Source organism: Trachurus trachurus, assembly GCF_905171665.1.
Source record: "Trachurus trachurus genome assembly, chromosome: 5".
Classification (NCBI taxonomy): Eukaryota; Metazoa; Chordata; class Actinopteri; order Carangiformes; family Carangidae; genus Trachurus; species Trachurus trachurus.
In genome coordinates, this window is record NC_139896.1 from 23,064,267 (window position 1) to 23,078,681 (window position 14,415).

Sequence of the window (14,415 nt, forward strand, 5' to 3'; positions counted from 1 at the left end):
GACAAACTCAGATCTGACATTATATGCTCCATAAAGTAGGCTAAGTCCCATCAGGGATTCATATAAATTAAGATCAAACACTGTGTTCGCCCTTGAGGTTACATCCAGCTGCAATTATTGTTGAATCCCCCACCTTTTTTTTTTCTTTTCTTTTTTACCAAATGTATGCCCTGCATACTGTTCCACTAATGCTTCTTTCCAAAGAGTAATTACAAGGACATTTCTAATTTAGTTTTCTTTAAAGCTGCGGGGAGATGCCGCAGGAATAATCTGCCCTTCACTCAGACACAATTTAATGTCTTTTCTTTTGTTCCATGTAGCTTTGAGGAGAGAATAAGCTGCTTCTATAGGACTGATAGAGAGGAGATGCATATAGACTGCTAAACACTTAGAGAATTATTATTATTATATAGTATTATTGTATGCATCATATATTTGTTAGCACTTGTAAGCTTCTACAGCACACGTCGGACTTATACATTAAGAATAGCTAGTGAGTCTTTCTGCTTTTATTTATTACAAGCTATCTCAAAATGAAAGAAAAAAGGAAGTCTTTAAATACTGTAGCTGCACAGCTGTCCCTCTGCAGCCCATAGAGACTGGTCCTGAAATATCAGGCTCTGCTTGTCAGTCATGGCTTCGCCCTACTTTTAGCATCCACAGAGCCTTTCTGGTGCACCACTGCTCCACTTGTAGAGGTACACAGTAGGTGAAAATCCTGCATAAGTGATGCAGCAGATGCACAGATGATTTGTTTCAACTGATAAATAACAGATGCAACTTTGCAGGAGAGCCACGGCTCAGACAGGCACGATAGAAAAAATAATTAAATGAAAAATCATTTCACTAAATCAGGCAAAAAAAGAAGAAGAAAGTTTTGTTTTAAATAGTAATGGTAGTATCACAAAGACTAGAAATGTCTTTACCCAGCTCACACACATTTATGTAAACTGTCTCTGCTCAGATTTATTCTGAAAATCCTGACCAGAAGTCTGTGAAATCATATTTCTCTGTCATGCTGATATTCAGATGAGTTTCTGCTAACCAGGTAGGCCTGGCTCATCCCAATTTATGTGGGCGGGTCTCTCGTCCTGTGGATGGATAACAACTCTGATGGACTGCAGCGGGTGAAGTTTGTTCTTGTTCTGCTCATGTGGAGAACCTGTACATGTACTGCTACACCAAATTAAGACCAGAAGTAGGAGTTAGAGTTAGACTGCAGTTAGAAGATCAGCTGTTTATTAGTCAGCAGCAATTGAACTTTTTAAAAATCAATGATCTAAATAGAGCACAATCAGTGACACAATCTGTTCCATTCATCTGAAAAATAGAGCATCTGTGAAGTAAGACCATCTATAATCATCAGATTACCCATCCTTGCTCAGTGTATTTTATAACAACATTAACATTAGAATGTTGTTGGGTTAATCATCAATTAACCAACAATATTAAACTGTACAACATGTGCAATTTGACCTTGATAAAAATCACAATAAAAATATCAGAAGAAACAGGCAGCTTCATGCAAAGTAGGGTGCTGAGCCAGATGACAACATCATGACAACATGACATGACTGATGTAAACATGGCTTTACAGATGTCAATCAATGTGGCACAGTCTCACATGCATTGACAAAAAGGTGAGCAAATTAGAGCATTTGGTCACATTTAAAGGAACAGTAGAAGTCACCTATGGTACATTCAGTGTTTCAAAGCATCAGCAGGTGTTCATTCATTCAGACTGCACAGTGCCCTAACAACCTCCAGCAATAAGGTAAAGCCGTCAGTATTAGTCCATGAGCCAGACCACCAATCGCAATCGAAAGGGTGGGCAAATTCTTGTTGCTATTTTATTATTCCTATATATGTCCAGATTATTAATTGGTATGATAACCTTCGCACAAGAGTAGCTTAACAATATTTATCATGCATTCACTATTTTGACCATAAAAATGCCATATACACCAATTATGGCCATTCTCCGATGTTGCACATTTCATAATTTGTGTGCCACTACTGATGATTTAGAGTGCCTTTGCAGTTGCAGAAAGGCCCTGCAGATAATATTTGTTTGCACCACTAGTTGGCGCTAATTCCACTGGGTGCATGAGGGAGCGAGGGGGAAAATCAGCTTTAATACTGCTGTTAGCAGGAAGTAGCAGAGGACTTTTGTGAAATCATATTATAGGCCTTTTCAGAGAGTATAAACAAATACAGGTGTTACCAAGGATACTAATTAAGGCTCCATTCCATTTAGTGTACCAAAGCGTTTTCTAATGAGCCACACCTGTCTTTGTTTATACTCTCTGAAAAGGTCTATACAGGGAACATTTTTAATGGTTTATATATACATCCAAGGTTAAGAAGGCTAAGATGTAGTGAGTAAAGATGACATTAACATTATAGCATGTTACATCCATAGGTTTAGGGTTATTTAGGGGGAACTGGGGCATTGTTCATTAGGCTGACTGCAGAGACGAAGAAACTGTTCTTGTGGTGTGAGGTCCTGGTCCGGATGGACCGGAGCCTTTTGCCAGAGGGGTGGGACTGGAAGAGTTTGTGTCCAGGGTGAGAGGGGTCTTCAGCAATTCTGGCTCTGGTCTCCAGGTCCTGGAGATGTACAGCTCTTGAAGAGATGGGAGGCTGCAGCCGATCGTCCTCTGGGCAGAGTGAATGACACGCTGCAGTTTGGCCTTGTCTCTGGCTGTAGCTGCAGCACACCAGACTGTCATGGAGGATGTGAGGATGGATTCAATGGTGGCAGTGTAGAAGTTCACCAGCATCTTCATAGGAAGGTGAAACTTCTTCAGCTGCAGCAGGAAGTATAGCCTATCCTCTGCTGAGGCTTCTTGGTGAGGGAGCTGATGTTCTGCTCCCATTTGAGCTCCTGGGAGATGGTGGTGCCCAGGAAGCAGAAGGACTCAACCAGGGTCACTGTAGAGTCACAGAGGATGACAGGGGAGAGGGCAGCTTGGTCCTTTCTGAAGTCCACTATCATCTCCACTGTCTTCAGAGCGTTCAGCTCCAGGTTGTTCATGCTGCACCATGACACCAGAGGGTCCGTCTCGCTCCTGTAGGCCGACTCGTCCCCATCAGAAATGAGGCCGATGAGGGTGGTGTCAGCAAATTTCAGGAGCTTGACAGACTGGTGTCCAGATGTGCAGCTGTTGGTGTACAGGGAGAACAGCAGAGGAGAAAAGACGCAACCTTGAGGGGATCCAGTGCTGATGGTCCGGGTGTCAGAGACATGCTTCCCCAGCCTCACCAACTGCCGTCTGTCTGTCAGGAAGTCCGTAATCCACCTGCACATGGAGTCAGGCACATTAAGCTGGGAGAGCTTGTCACGGAGCAGAGCTGGGATGATCGTATTGAAGGCAGAGCTGAAGTCCACAAACTGTATCCTGGCGTAGGATCCTGGGGAGTCCAGGTGCTAGTGGAGGGCCATGTTTACAGCATCATCTACAGATCTGTTAGCTTGTAGGTGAGCTGTAATGTCTTTAAGGTGGGTCAAGACGAGGCGCTCAAAAGTCTTCATGACCACAGAAGTCAGAGCAACGGGTCTGTAGTCATTAAGGCCTGTGATCCTTGTCTTTTTGGGAACTGGAACAATGGCTGAGGCCTTGAAGCAAGCTGGCAAATGACAGGTCTCCAGTGAGGTGTTAAAAATGTGTGTGAACACCGGAGACAGCTGATTGGCTCAGTGCTTCAGGGTGGAGGGGGAGACTTATACCCCTTTCCCACTGGCCAAAAAACCAGTTTAAACCCACAAACGCACTGACCCGTGTCAACCCGGGACGTCTGTCCGACTACCCATTTCTCCGACCATACATTTCTTTATTTTTGCGTCCATTAGTCCGACCTCCCATTTCTCCGACTTAAGTAGCCCTAACCCTCAACCTTACCCTAAACCTAACCTTAACACTGTAGAATGGGTAGTCGGAGAAATGAGCCGTCGGACTTTTCAGTCGGACTGATGTATGCTCCCCCGTCGACCTGCGTCAAATGACTCGGCAAGCGACGCGGGTTAAAATCGCCTTCAATCGGCTTGGCTCTGATCGGCTTGCAGTGGGAACACCAGACCCGGCTCAACCCGCTAATTTATGTGATGACATTGGGCGTTACGTGATGCCACATCATCGCACCAGTCGCGTCTCACGTAGGCTACCAAAACAAAGCTCTGCTTGCATTCAAGACTGGGATTTGAAGATCAAAGATCACTGACCAAAAAAGATTGAAAAAAAAGAAGCGACAGTCTGTTTAACTGACATGTTGTGCCGCGGACGTGCATCATAAGGCGGCCGCGGCAGACTCGCTGTCCTCCGTGGCGGGCGGCTGGGGCATGACACGGTGTTTCTCACACTGCGAATGAAAGCGGGGCGACTGGTTTATGCGGGGGTTAGACAGACAGACCCCGGCTCATTTTGGTCAATGGGAAAGGAGCCAAATGCCGATTGTTAGCGGGTCGACCCGCATTTAAAAAACCTGCGTCGACCCGCTGATGTTAGTAGGAAAACGGCTAGAGTTTGGGCCTGCAGCTTTGCACGGGTTCAGCCGTTTAAACAGTCTCTTCACCTCTCCTTCTTTGATTTGATTTGATTTGTATGATGGAGAGAGGCGTGAGAGGTGTGGGGGAGGGTGGCACTTGGGTGTGGGGCTGTGTAGGTGATCCAGGTGTGGAGGAGCTGTTGCTGATTGATAGCTGGTGGTCGGAGGTGTGGGGGATATCAGGTATGTCCCATTGTCTTTCAAAGCGGCAGTAGAACTCGTTCAGGCTGTCGGCCAGGCGTAGGTCGTTGACAGAGGGACACTTGAAATACTGTACTGGCAGTATGCTCCACATTATTTGTGACAGAAGGAGCAAGCTCTTTAGTTGATTTTAATTGTGTAAAAAAATATTTGTTTGTTCTTGTTATTGCATGAAAAGTAAAACACTCTAAAAACGTTGGCTATTTCATGTGTATGTTCTAATTTTTATCACATTTTCATTCACATATTCCTGAGGTGAGTCTATTATTATTACAGTAGGGTCTTGATAAAAGGGAAAAACATCCTTGAAGTGATTTAGGCACCCTGAGTGGTCAACAAACAGCATAATACCGAACAAGCGCTATACACAGTTTTCAAGTTTCCACTCTACCGGTCCACCTATTCAACACATGATAACCACCACTAAGCTACCTGTTTGCAATGGTTATCATGCCAAACTGTTCACTAGAGATGTCTACCAAGTCAAAAAAACAAACTAGAAATTGCCCACCCGTTCGATTGCGGGAGGCCAATTTTGGGGTCTTGGCTCATGGACTATATGAAGCCTGACAGCAAATACCCAGGGCAAAAAGGGAAAGTCCACAAAGAACTTGTGGCATGACTCACTCCTGTTCGTTAAGCTCACTCACAGCGATAACTGAAGGCAACTCAGACTAGTATGTCAACATTTTTTATCAATTCATTTCTCCTCACATCTCTACTGTGGAGAATGGACAGACAGAGAGAGACTGAGAGTGTAGCAGGAAAATCACCCTGAAACTGTAAAACTGAGGGGGTTCAGGTTTAGGTGTAGTTTACTTTATTTGTGCCAATACAGTACCAACACAGGCAATAAGACAAGTATTCAAGGTTCTAGGGGTGGAGCAGAACCCGAATACGGTATTCGGAAAGGCACAAATAACGTGTTTTTTTTTTTACAAATACTTACCTTGAACAAATACTTTTGAAATTATTTTTATTTGAGAACAAGAAAAACATCATATCAAGAGCTATGTTTCCACATGTGACCGCAGTGAATATTTAGGGTGACAAAACGTCCTTTTTTGCCCGGACGTGTCCACTTCTCACGTCTTGTCCAGGGCGTCCAGGTTTTTAATTATACATTTTTTTTTATGAATTCATGAATATGTCCGGTGTTTCTCACGGGAACCATGGGCCCTGACAGCCAAGTTTACCTGTTGACCCTTAGAAAAGCCACTCGTGATCATTTAGTTATGCTTGCAGAGGTCTATGGTTGAGCTTGTATGTGATGTGTATCCCCATATTGATTAAAACCAGACATGGCCCGACACATGGGTGCTGAAGCCCAGTCCAGATGCGGCACGGACCTGATTCTTGGTCCGAACCCGCGCGTCCGATTGGGTTGGTCGCACCTGACCGGCTCGTTGAGAACTTACATGTAGGAGCCCATACGGATCAGAATAACAGACAAGCAGCCCACTCCTTGAGAGCAGACAGGAATGACAGTAAAGAGGCGTGAGTGAGTGAGTGAGTGAGTGAGTGAGTGAGTGAGTGAGTGAGTGAGTGAGTGAGTGAGTGAGTGAGTGAGTGAGTGAGTGAGTGAGTGAGTGAGTGAGTGTTTCATTGATTCCTGATGAGAACCTTTTGAAGTAATGATAGTTCATTTGTTTATATTCACCTCGGTTATTGCTGGATTTATGAATGATTACAAGTGTAACTCAAAAAACTGGATTTTTGTACCTATTTTGAATTTTATTCAAATTCATATACAAATACAAATACTTTTTTTCCCTCAACAAATACAAATACAAATACTGGATGCTTTGCACACCCCTAAGGTTCCAACCATCATTAAAACTACAAATAAAAAATAAAGCAATATACTGTATACATTCTGTCTGTCATTTGTGCCATGTTGCTACAACTGAGAAATTCATGTGAGTGATGACTGTTGGAGCAAAGCTTTTTTCTATGTCACTTTGTTCTGTGCTTTGGGACACCAGAAGGAAGAAGCCGGAATTTACTGTGCAAAGGGTGGGAGTCATAATTTAAAGTCAAGCCAGCTATCCGCTGTAAGCATTTGTTGTACTGGGACGCTGGGTTAAGCTGTGACTCACCAATCAGCCTACTAGACCATTTAACAATTTGATTCACAAAGTTTCTGTTCTTTAAAGATAGGTTTCCAATCCCTGACACCAGAGAGACAGAATCGATTCAATAAAAGCACGACAGAATAAGGTCGTCGGGGTTTTGTCAGTGTGAAAATGGGACAGTTTTCTCAAACAAAACAAATACTGCTGTCCCTTTTTGCACATGGTTTCACAATTTACTTCGAAGTGCGGTTTTACGTCAATAACTTTTCAGAGTTTGTACACACTCAACTGTCTGACCCTTAATGGATATAACCTTTTATTTGTGCACATAGCCTCTAAAATCAATGACCATTTCTTTAAAGGTAGAGTCTGGAGTTTTGTTCTTTGGTAATACAGTCTGAAAGAAGTGCTGGAGCCGTGGGTCGATAGCCGACCATTCACCAACAACAGGAGCCTCTGTGTTGTTATGCCGTTGTGGTGAGCTGGGAAGGGGAAGCGGGTATTAGTGGCGGATGCTAACCGCTACCACTAGCCGAAGTTAGCATCGAGCTAGCTCACTACAACGGCCCTAATACTTGTTACCAGTCGAGGCTTTGGTTGTCGGTGACGGTCTTGAATCTCTCCACGGCTCCAGCGCTTCCCTCAGACTGAATTTCTTTTTTTTTTCAGATTGAAACCGAGCTTTTATGGCCCCCGGTTAAAAAAAATTCCCGTCCACACTCCCAGTGTGATAAAAAAAATATCTCTGTCAACATGAAACCGCAAAATCCGCCTCAAACAATGTCATGCGCATGCCAAAGCAGTAGGTGGCGATAGCACTCCTAACAGGAAGGCCATTTTATCACAAGGCTGGAGAAAATCATACCGGAAAAACAAAAATGGCGAACCGAGGCCGGGCAGATTCCTTCATGTGGACTGACAGCGAAGTTGAGTTACTTATCGCTGTCACGTCAGCTGGTCACATCTAGAGTGCTCCTCATGTCTCCATGGATACAACTTACTGTTTACTGTAGCACAGTGTGAAATTGCAGTTTTCCCCGGTTTTCCTGTCCACACATGACTGCTGAAACCGGACTTTTAGAAAAAAGTTCACCCTGGACTCCAGTTACAAAAAACTCCGCTTTCAGGAGCCCACAACTGCGGTTACGTGTGGATGAAAGGCCAAACCGTGCAGAGAAACACGCGGTTTCAAAAATGCCCGTGTTCGTATGGACAATCCCTAAGATGGTCCCAAATGGCACTCCTGCTCAACAGCAACAAAAGCACCGATCCTTGTGGGGAGCAAGTTGGGGAACAAACTTGGTCAGAAAGAATATTGTAACCAGAGATAAATGTAATAGTTTGTACTGCGAAGAGCAAACAGTTCGACTTCACATTTACAATTGTGTTCTCTGACAGTCATAGACTTGTTCAAATTCCAGTTAAAGCATCGCTCTTACCTTGCATTACTCAAATTGTCCTCATCACCACAATCTTTTTGACCAAAATGAAATGATGCTCCAAAACCATAGGCAAACAGGTTGATATCATGGTCTGCAAAAACAACATTATCTTGGAGGAGAAAGCAAACAAGCAACAGGTCTGAATACACCCTTATTAAAGGTCATTCTAAGACTTTTCTGAAAAAAAAATATCCAGGCTAGTGGTGACTTCTTGTCCTGTTCGGATGGATGACCGAAAGTGTCTCTCTCTCTCTTCAACATCCAAAACAATCTGAAGTCCTCAGAAAGATGCTGCGCAAAAGATAAAGCAATGTTTATTACAAACGACAAATGAGGTCTTCAGATTCTTGAGGTTGTCTGACAGGGCTGCGGCAGTTGACCTGACAAAAAAAGGTCATGGTACAGTTATATACTCAAAAAGAGGCACTTTCTAACCAAGGCCGTAGCTACCATTGAGGACACCGAGGTCATGACCTCGGTATTTTTTTCGGCCTAATGAATGAAAAAAAAAAGAAAAAAAGTGCAAAGTATTAGGGAGGACAGATGGAAGGTGACTGAGTGACTCTCCTCTCTTGTCCAAACAATTCCGGTAGGCCTATAATGGTCTTGTTTATTGACGCCCTCACGTACGCTGCTGTTTGTTTACTGGTCGCGGGAAAAAAGGCGATTCATTCGGAAAAAGCGAGTGATACAGCGCGTCGCGGAGCCTGCGTGCATGGAGGAGAAGGCTACTGAGTGAGTCGGTTGGCTCTAGATAAACTGCTCTTTCCAACCAGTTGTTACACTGTAAAGGTTTCGTACATACGTGCACTTGAAGCGCTGTATTATTTCGGGACGGAACCTCATGTATGCGGAGAAAACAGCTGTTTAATAGGGTCAATTCAGCGCCGTTTACTGTCTGTGTCCTGCACTATGCACTAGTTGAGCTACAGTAAGTGGGGGAGAGCAGAGACCTCTTTCCTGCAGATACTATACTGAGGGGGCATCTACTGCACTGTTCATTCTTCCATCAACTTTATGTGAAAAGCACAGTGACATGATACATTTTATGTTTACAGACAGGGGCGTCACTAAGTTTTAAGGACGGGGGGGGCTTAGCCCCCAGGAGATGCACAAGATGTGAGCATATGTGGTGCACGAGCACAAATATTTCACAAACAAAGACTGTGAAATTTTTTCTAAAAAATTTTGGACAGATTTTAACAAAGAGCAAACGGTGTAAAGTTTAGGCAACCATTAGTTTTATTTCAGTCTTTTTTATTTATTTAAAGAAAGCTAAGACCTGTGAGATTACTACAGACATGTCTGGAGTAGGCTACAGTAGAAAATGTAAATTTTTCATCTCTGCCTAGTAAGAATACTAACAAAAATCACATTAGAGTAAAATCTACCTTTGAATCATGGGATATCACGCAAATTAATAAGTAATGTGTAGGCTAACTGTGTAAAAGTAGATGCTAAAAAAAATGAACCTGAGCAATTTTGCAGCTGTTTTATTATCAGAGATACGTATGTCCAGGTGGAATTTGACCTTTGGAAAACTAATTAGGCTATATTTCACTAATAGCCGGTGTCATAATATTCACTCCATCCAAATACAACTGTTTTTGGCTCATTTTGATTTCACCTAGACCTCTTCATATTTTCCCATTCAAAGAAGACCATACAACCAAAATGAAGTTTGACACCAATATTTTACTCATAAAAAATATGCATAGAAATGTGAAATACTACACAAACCAACAACCAAAATTTGCTGCAACAAGGAGCAGTCAGATGTATGTTTGTGGTAACTATAAGGAAAAGCAAACAAACTTCCTGGGCCTGTTTCAAAGTGAGGAACACAGCTGACGCTCCAGAAGGAAGTCACCCAAAGATACTAGGCTATAGCTATGGTAAAAAAAAGAGTGCACACTTCACCCTAGAAACCTGTTCATCTTTATGTTAACAACCAGGACCATCACATTGCATTTCAGACTCTTTTTTTTTTTTCGAGCTGGAATTAAACTTTATAATATAATATTTTTGCTACTCTGTGGCTGCTACGAATATGAGGAGCTAGTCTACTGTTTGTAATGGATGGTGTGTTCTCATCAGAATTCAGTGAAGTTGGGTCTTCTCTGGATGATCACTAGTGATGATAATATCATAAAAATGGCATTAATCTAATATGATGTGTGTAGTTTTTACCTGTCATAGTGCACCAGATTGAAGCCTTTTAATATAAAATTGCCCAAAATTTCTGACGCCACCCCCCCCGCGCACCACGACTATGACCTCGGTATTTCAAAAATCCTGGCTACGGCCCTGTTTCTAACACACCCTGTATACAAAATAAATACAGAGTGGGCCATGAGAGCTGTGCAGAGTGAGATTCCTTCAGATGAAATATCTGCCCCTGGCAGAAAGAGGCCGACATTTTCAGGCTCCACTAGCTCAGTATCTTCCCTCCCAGAGTCACTCTGCGCTAAAGGGCATCATCCCGTCTTGCAGCTAGATCACATCACTGAGTGAATTATGAATTAGAACTCTGACTGTAATGGACTCTTTTCAAGTTTTACCCTCTTGTCCTCAATCCTATTCTCCCTAGCCCTTTCATGTCGTCTTTGAACCCCATCACCTCCCTCACAAACCAACTCCAAGCAAAGGAACTTGGAGGTCAAGATCCTACTATCAGCCTGTCTGAAATTATTGAAATGTATACGCCAGTGACATCATCATAGGATGTCAAGGACATCTCACCAGTATCAGTAACAGATGGAAATAGCTTGACTGCCTGTCATTCGCAAGACAAAGCTTAAAGGTAGAGTAGGGAGATGATTAAGTGTTCCATCATCATAACTCAATTTGTGGCACCAACTATTGTGAGGCTCTGAGTAATAGATTGGAGGAGAAAAGACTGTCAAAAAGGAACAAATAATAGTAATTCTGATTTGATTTCTAATGCATCATGAAAGCAACCCATGGATCAGGCTTTATGATCATGTTCAGATTTGTCCAGAATCTGGTTCAAATATGTTTTCATATACTTCTGATTGTGTGGACAAAATCCAAATGAAACAATTATAGCTGCTGCGCAGCGATGGGTCGGGTCCGGGCTACTTTTGGGCATATTTAGGCAATTCTGAGCAACAAACAGGAGAATAGGAAGACAGGACAGTTGACCTTATAATGTCCAATTTGCACCAGTTGAGGATTGAACCCACAACCTCGGAAACCAAAGACCATTGTCTATCGCACTGAGCTAATTGACAAGTGGCAATTTAACAGTGGCTTCACAAATTGAGTAAGCCATTCACTGTCGCGCAGGCAGATTTGAAACCACAGTAAAAAGAAAAATCAGTTTTTGAGGTAAAATAATGATATGTATTTGTCAAACATCAACTATGAGTCTAAGATGTTAGGAGCCTTCGCACATGGTCCAGTCCAAGCTATTTGAATTTTTAAATTTAGAGGCTTGCTGTGATGCCACCATTAGGACAATTGTCTTGTGTTTCGTGTTGAGGACATTTGACATTTTAATCTGTCATCATCATCATCACCCTGGCTGGGTCTTGAACTCACAACCTCTGACACCAAGAACCGGCGCTTAACTCAGTGAGCTAATTATCTGGAAGTGAGACATGGTGTGTGTCTTCTCAAATAGACTCAGGGAGTCAGTGTCCGGGCAGCAGTTGTGAACGCAGATTTCTGTTATCTAAACAAAAATCTGTTAATACATAAAATGCATTTAGACAGCAAAATAGCTTTAGGACATCTGACATTTTGATCTGTCATCATTATCATCACCCTCGCTGGGTCTCGAACTCACAATCTCTGACACGAAGAACCAGCTCTTAACTCACTGAGCTAATTGGCTGGTAGTGAGACCTGCTGTGTAGCTTCATTTATCCACTCAGGTGAGTCAGTGCCCGGGCAGCTGTTGTGATGAAATGGTCAAAATGTCAATAATTCAGTCATCTAAACAAAAATCTGATAATACATAAATTGCATCCTGACAGCATGGAAATGTTGGTGATTTGTTTTTAATGATAAGTGTTTTGCTTCATAAGAGAAAATATGATGTTCAAAAATTCCACTCTCACATTGGCTGCAGTTGTTCCCATGAGAGCAGAATTCAAAATGTTCTCAAAAATTCAGTTTTTGAATTAAAATTCTGATATTTGCTAAACTTCATCAACCATGACTCCAGAATATTGTCATTTTTTTCAGGAAGTTTGAAAATGTATTTAGCAAGAATTTGATGGTATATGTTTACAGTACTGTTTACAGTCAAACGTTTTCATGCACTGTAGGCTCAATTTTTGCATAATCAAAAATCCGAGAAACAAGTTTTGTGGAGGACGGTCTGGAGATGCTCTGTAGCAAGTTTGGTGACAATTGAGCAAAAATTGTGGGAGGAGATTTTTAAAATTTTAAAAGTTTTACAGTTATTGAAAAAAACAGAGTGATGGACTTCATAATTTGTAATAAGTTTAAGTGGACAAAAGTTTCAGCAGTATTGAGGCGACATTGTGGTGAAGTTTCAACACTGTAGCATCTACCGTTGGTTTGGTAGGAATTTTTAAAGTTTTTAAATTTAAACGCTTATTGTGCCCCCCCTAGGAGGGGGGGGCACATGTCCTTGGAGTTGAGTGAATCTGGCATGGGACTGAACCTTTGTGCAAAGTTTGGTGAGTTTTCGCCCATGGGAAGTATGACTTCCTTGGAAGAAGAAAGAAAGAAGAAGAAGAAGAATTCCTAGGAATACAATAGTGTCCCGGCAGCTTAGCTGCCCGGACCCTAAATACTCACTTCTATACCGACAATATTGCCTTTTTTTCTGCTGTGTGCCGTATGAACACACTGGGATATTTTGTTTTATCTGTGAAACCATTCTCAAGCTTTTGTCTTTACAGTATGTGACTTTATATGTGTGACTTTATGCTGTTGGATTCAAGGACTTATGTTTTTTATTATTCACATATTCTATACCTTGGAAACTTGATATCCTCTGTCCTCTGAAACATATTTTTGGTGTTTGATGTACCAGCTTTAGCATATTCTCTGACTTTGCTTGAGTAGAGGGCACGTTACTAAGTAATTAGATATAGTTACTAGTTAGTTACTATCCCCAAAAGTAAGTAAGAGTTACTACAAGTAACTATTGTGTTCAAATATGTCAAATTACTCCGACTTCCCTCCCTAACCCCCTGTTCATCTAACCCCCTGTTCATCTATCTACTGCACTAACCAACTCACTCAGACAGACAGGCTCCGCGACATGCTCCGTCTATCAGCTGTTTAGATCAGTGGCGTGTGGAAAAGGCGGAGTGAATAACACCGTTATTTTATAATGCTGTTATTCCCATCACTGTTTATGATGACCATAATCCCCTACAGAAAATAACACATTTCTTCTGTTTGGTTCGTGTTCAACTGTCCTTACTAATGAATAGAATAATGATTTTCATATTGATCTTCTTTCCTTTTCCACATGATTTTAAAAATGGTATTATTCGTCTTGTGTTTTGTTTCCCCCCCTTTTTTGCTTTTGACCTGTTTCCTGTTTTGAAGTCTGTTTATCCTTACAGTTAATGATAATCTCTTAATGTGATTAGAAACCTACACACCACCTTCCACATCTCCGGGCCCTTTGTATTTTGTGCATAGGTTATATGTATAGAGCTGCTTCTGGTGATCCAAGATGCTGTTCTATTCATCCCTGTGGAGTTTTCTTTCCTTGCCAAGAATTTTTATTGCCATATGCAAGGGTTTGTTTTTTGTCTTGGCTTGGCATCTGTTTGGGCAGTGATGCACAAAGGCAGCGTTTTTGAACTGGGTTAACTGGCAGCTGTTCCTGAGGTTCTGACTCAACATCTTTAGAAGACATTTTTAGACTTTAATGTTTGTTTGAGCATCTACTGTAAGTGGCCCCCAAACTTAGCTTTGTCATGATCCACTGATGTTTACATGTTATTTGCCTCATTATAGTAGTACTTGCAGATTGAAGTCACTCCTGAAGAAGTGAACTTGTCACTGAGAGCACTTTGGATGTATTTGCATAAAAGCAATGATTTAAGTGCAGAACAGACGAGCAGATAAACAATCTTACATTAGGGAGCACATCTTGTTTGTTCTGTTTCTTCACACATGAGTGCTGCCGTCACCTT

General features: G+C 42.1%; 1 protein-coding gene across 1 annotated transcript in view; it reads left to right on the forward strand.

Moving 5' to 3' along the window:
• Window positions 1-14,415, forward strand: part of grm7 (glutamate metabotropic receptor 7) — a gene marked incomplete at both ends in the record, with an annotated part of 327,441 nt that overhangs the window by 215,973 nt on the left and 97,053 nt on the right. The gene's annotated exons all lie outside the window — the stretch shown is intronic.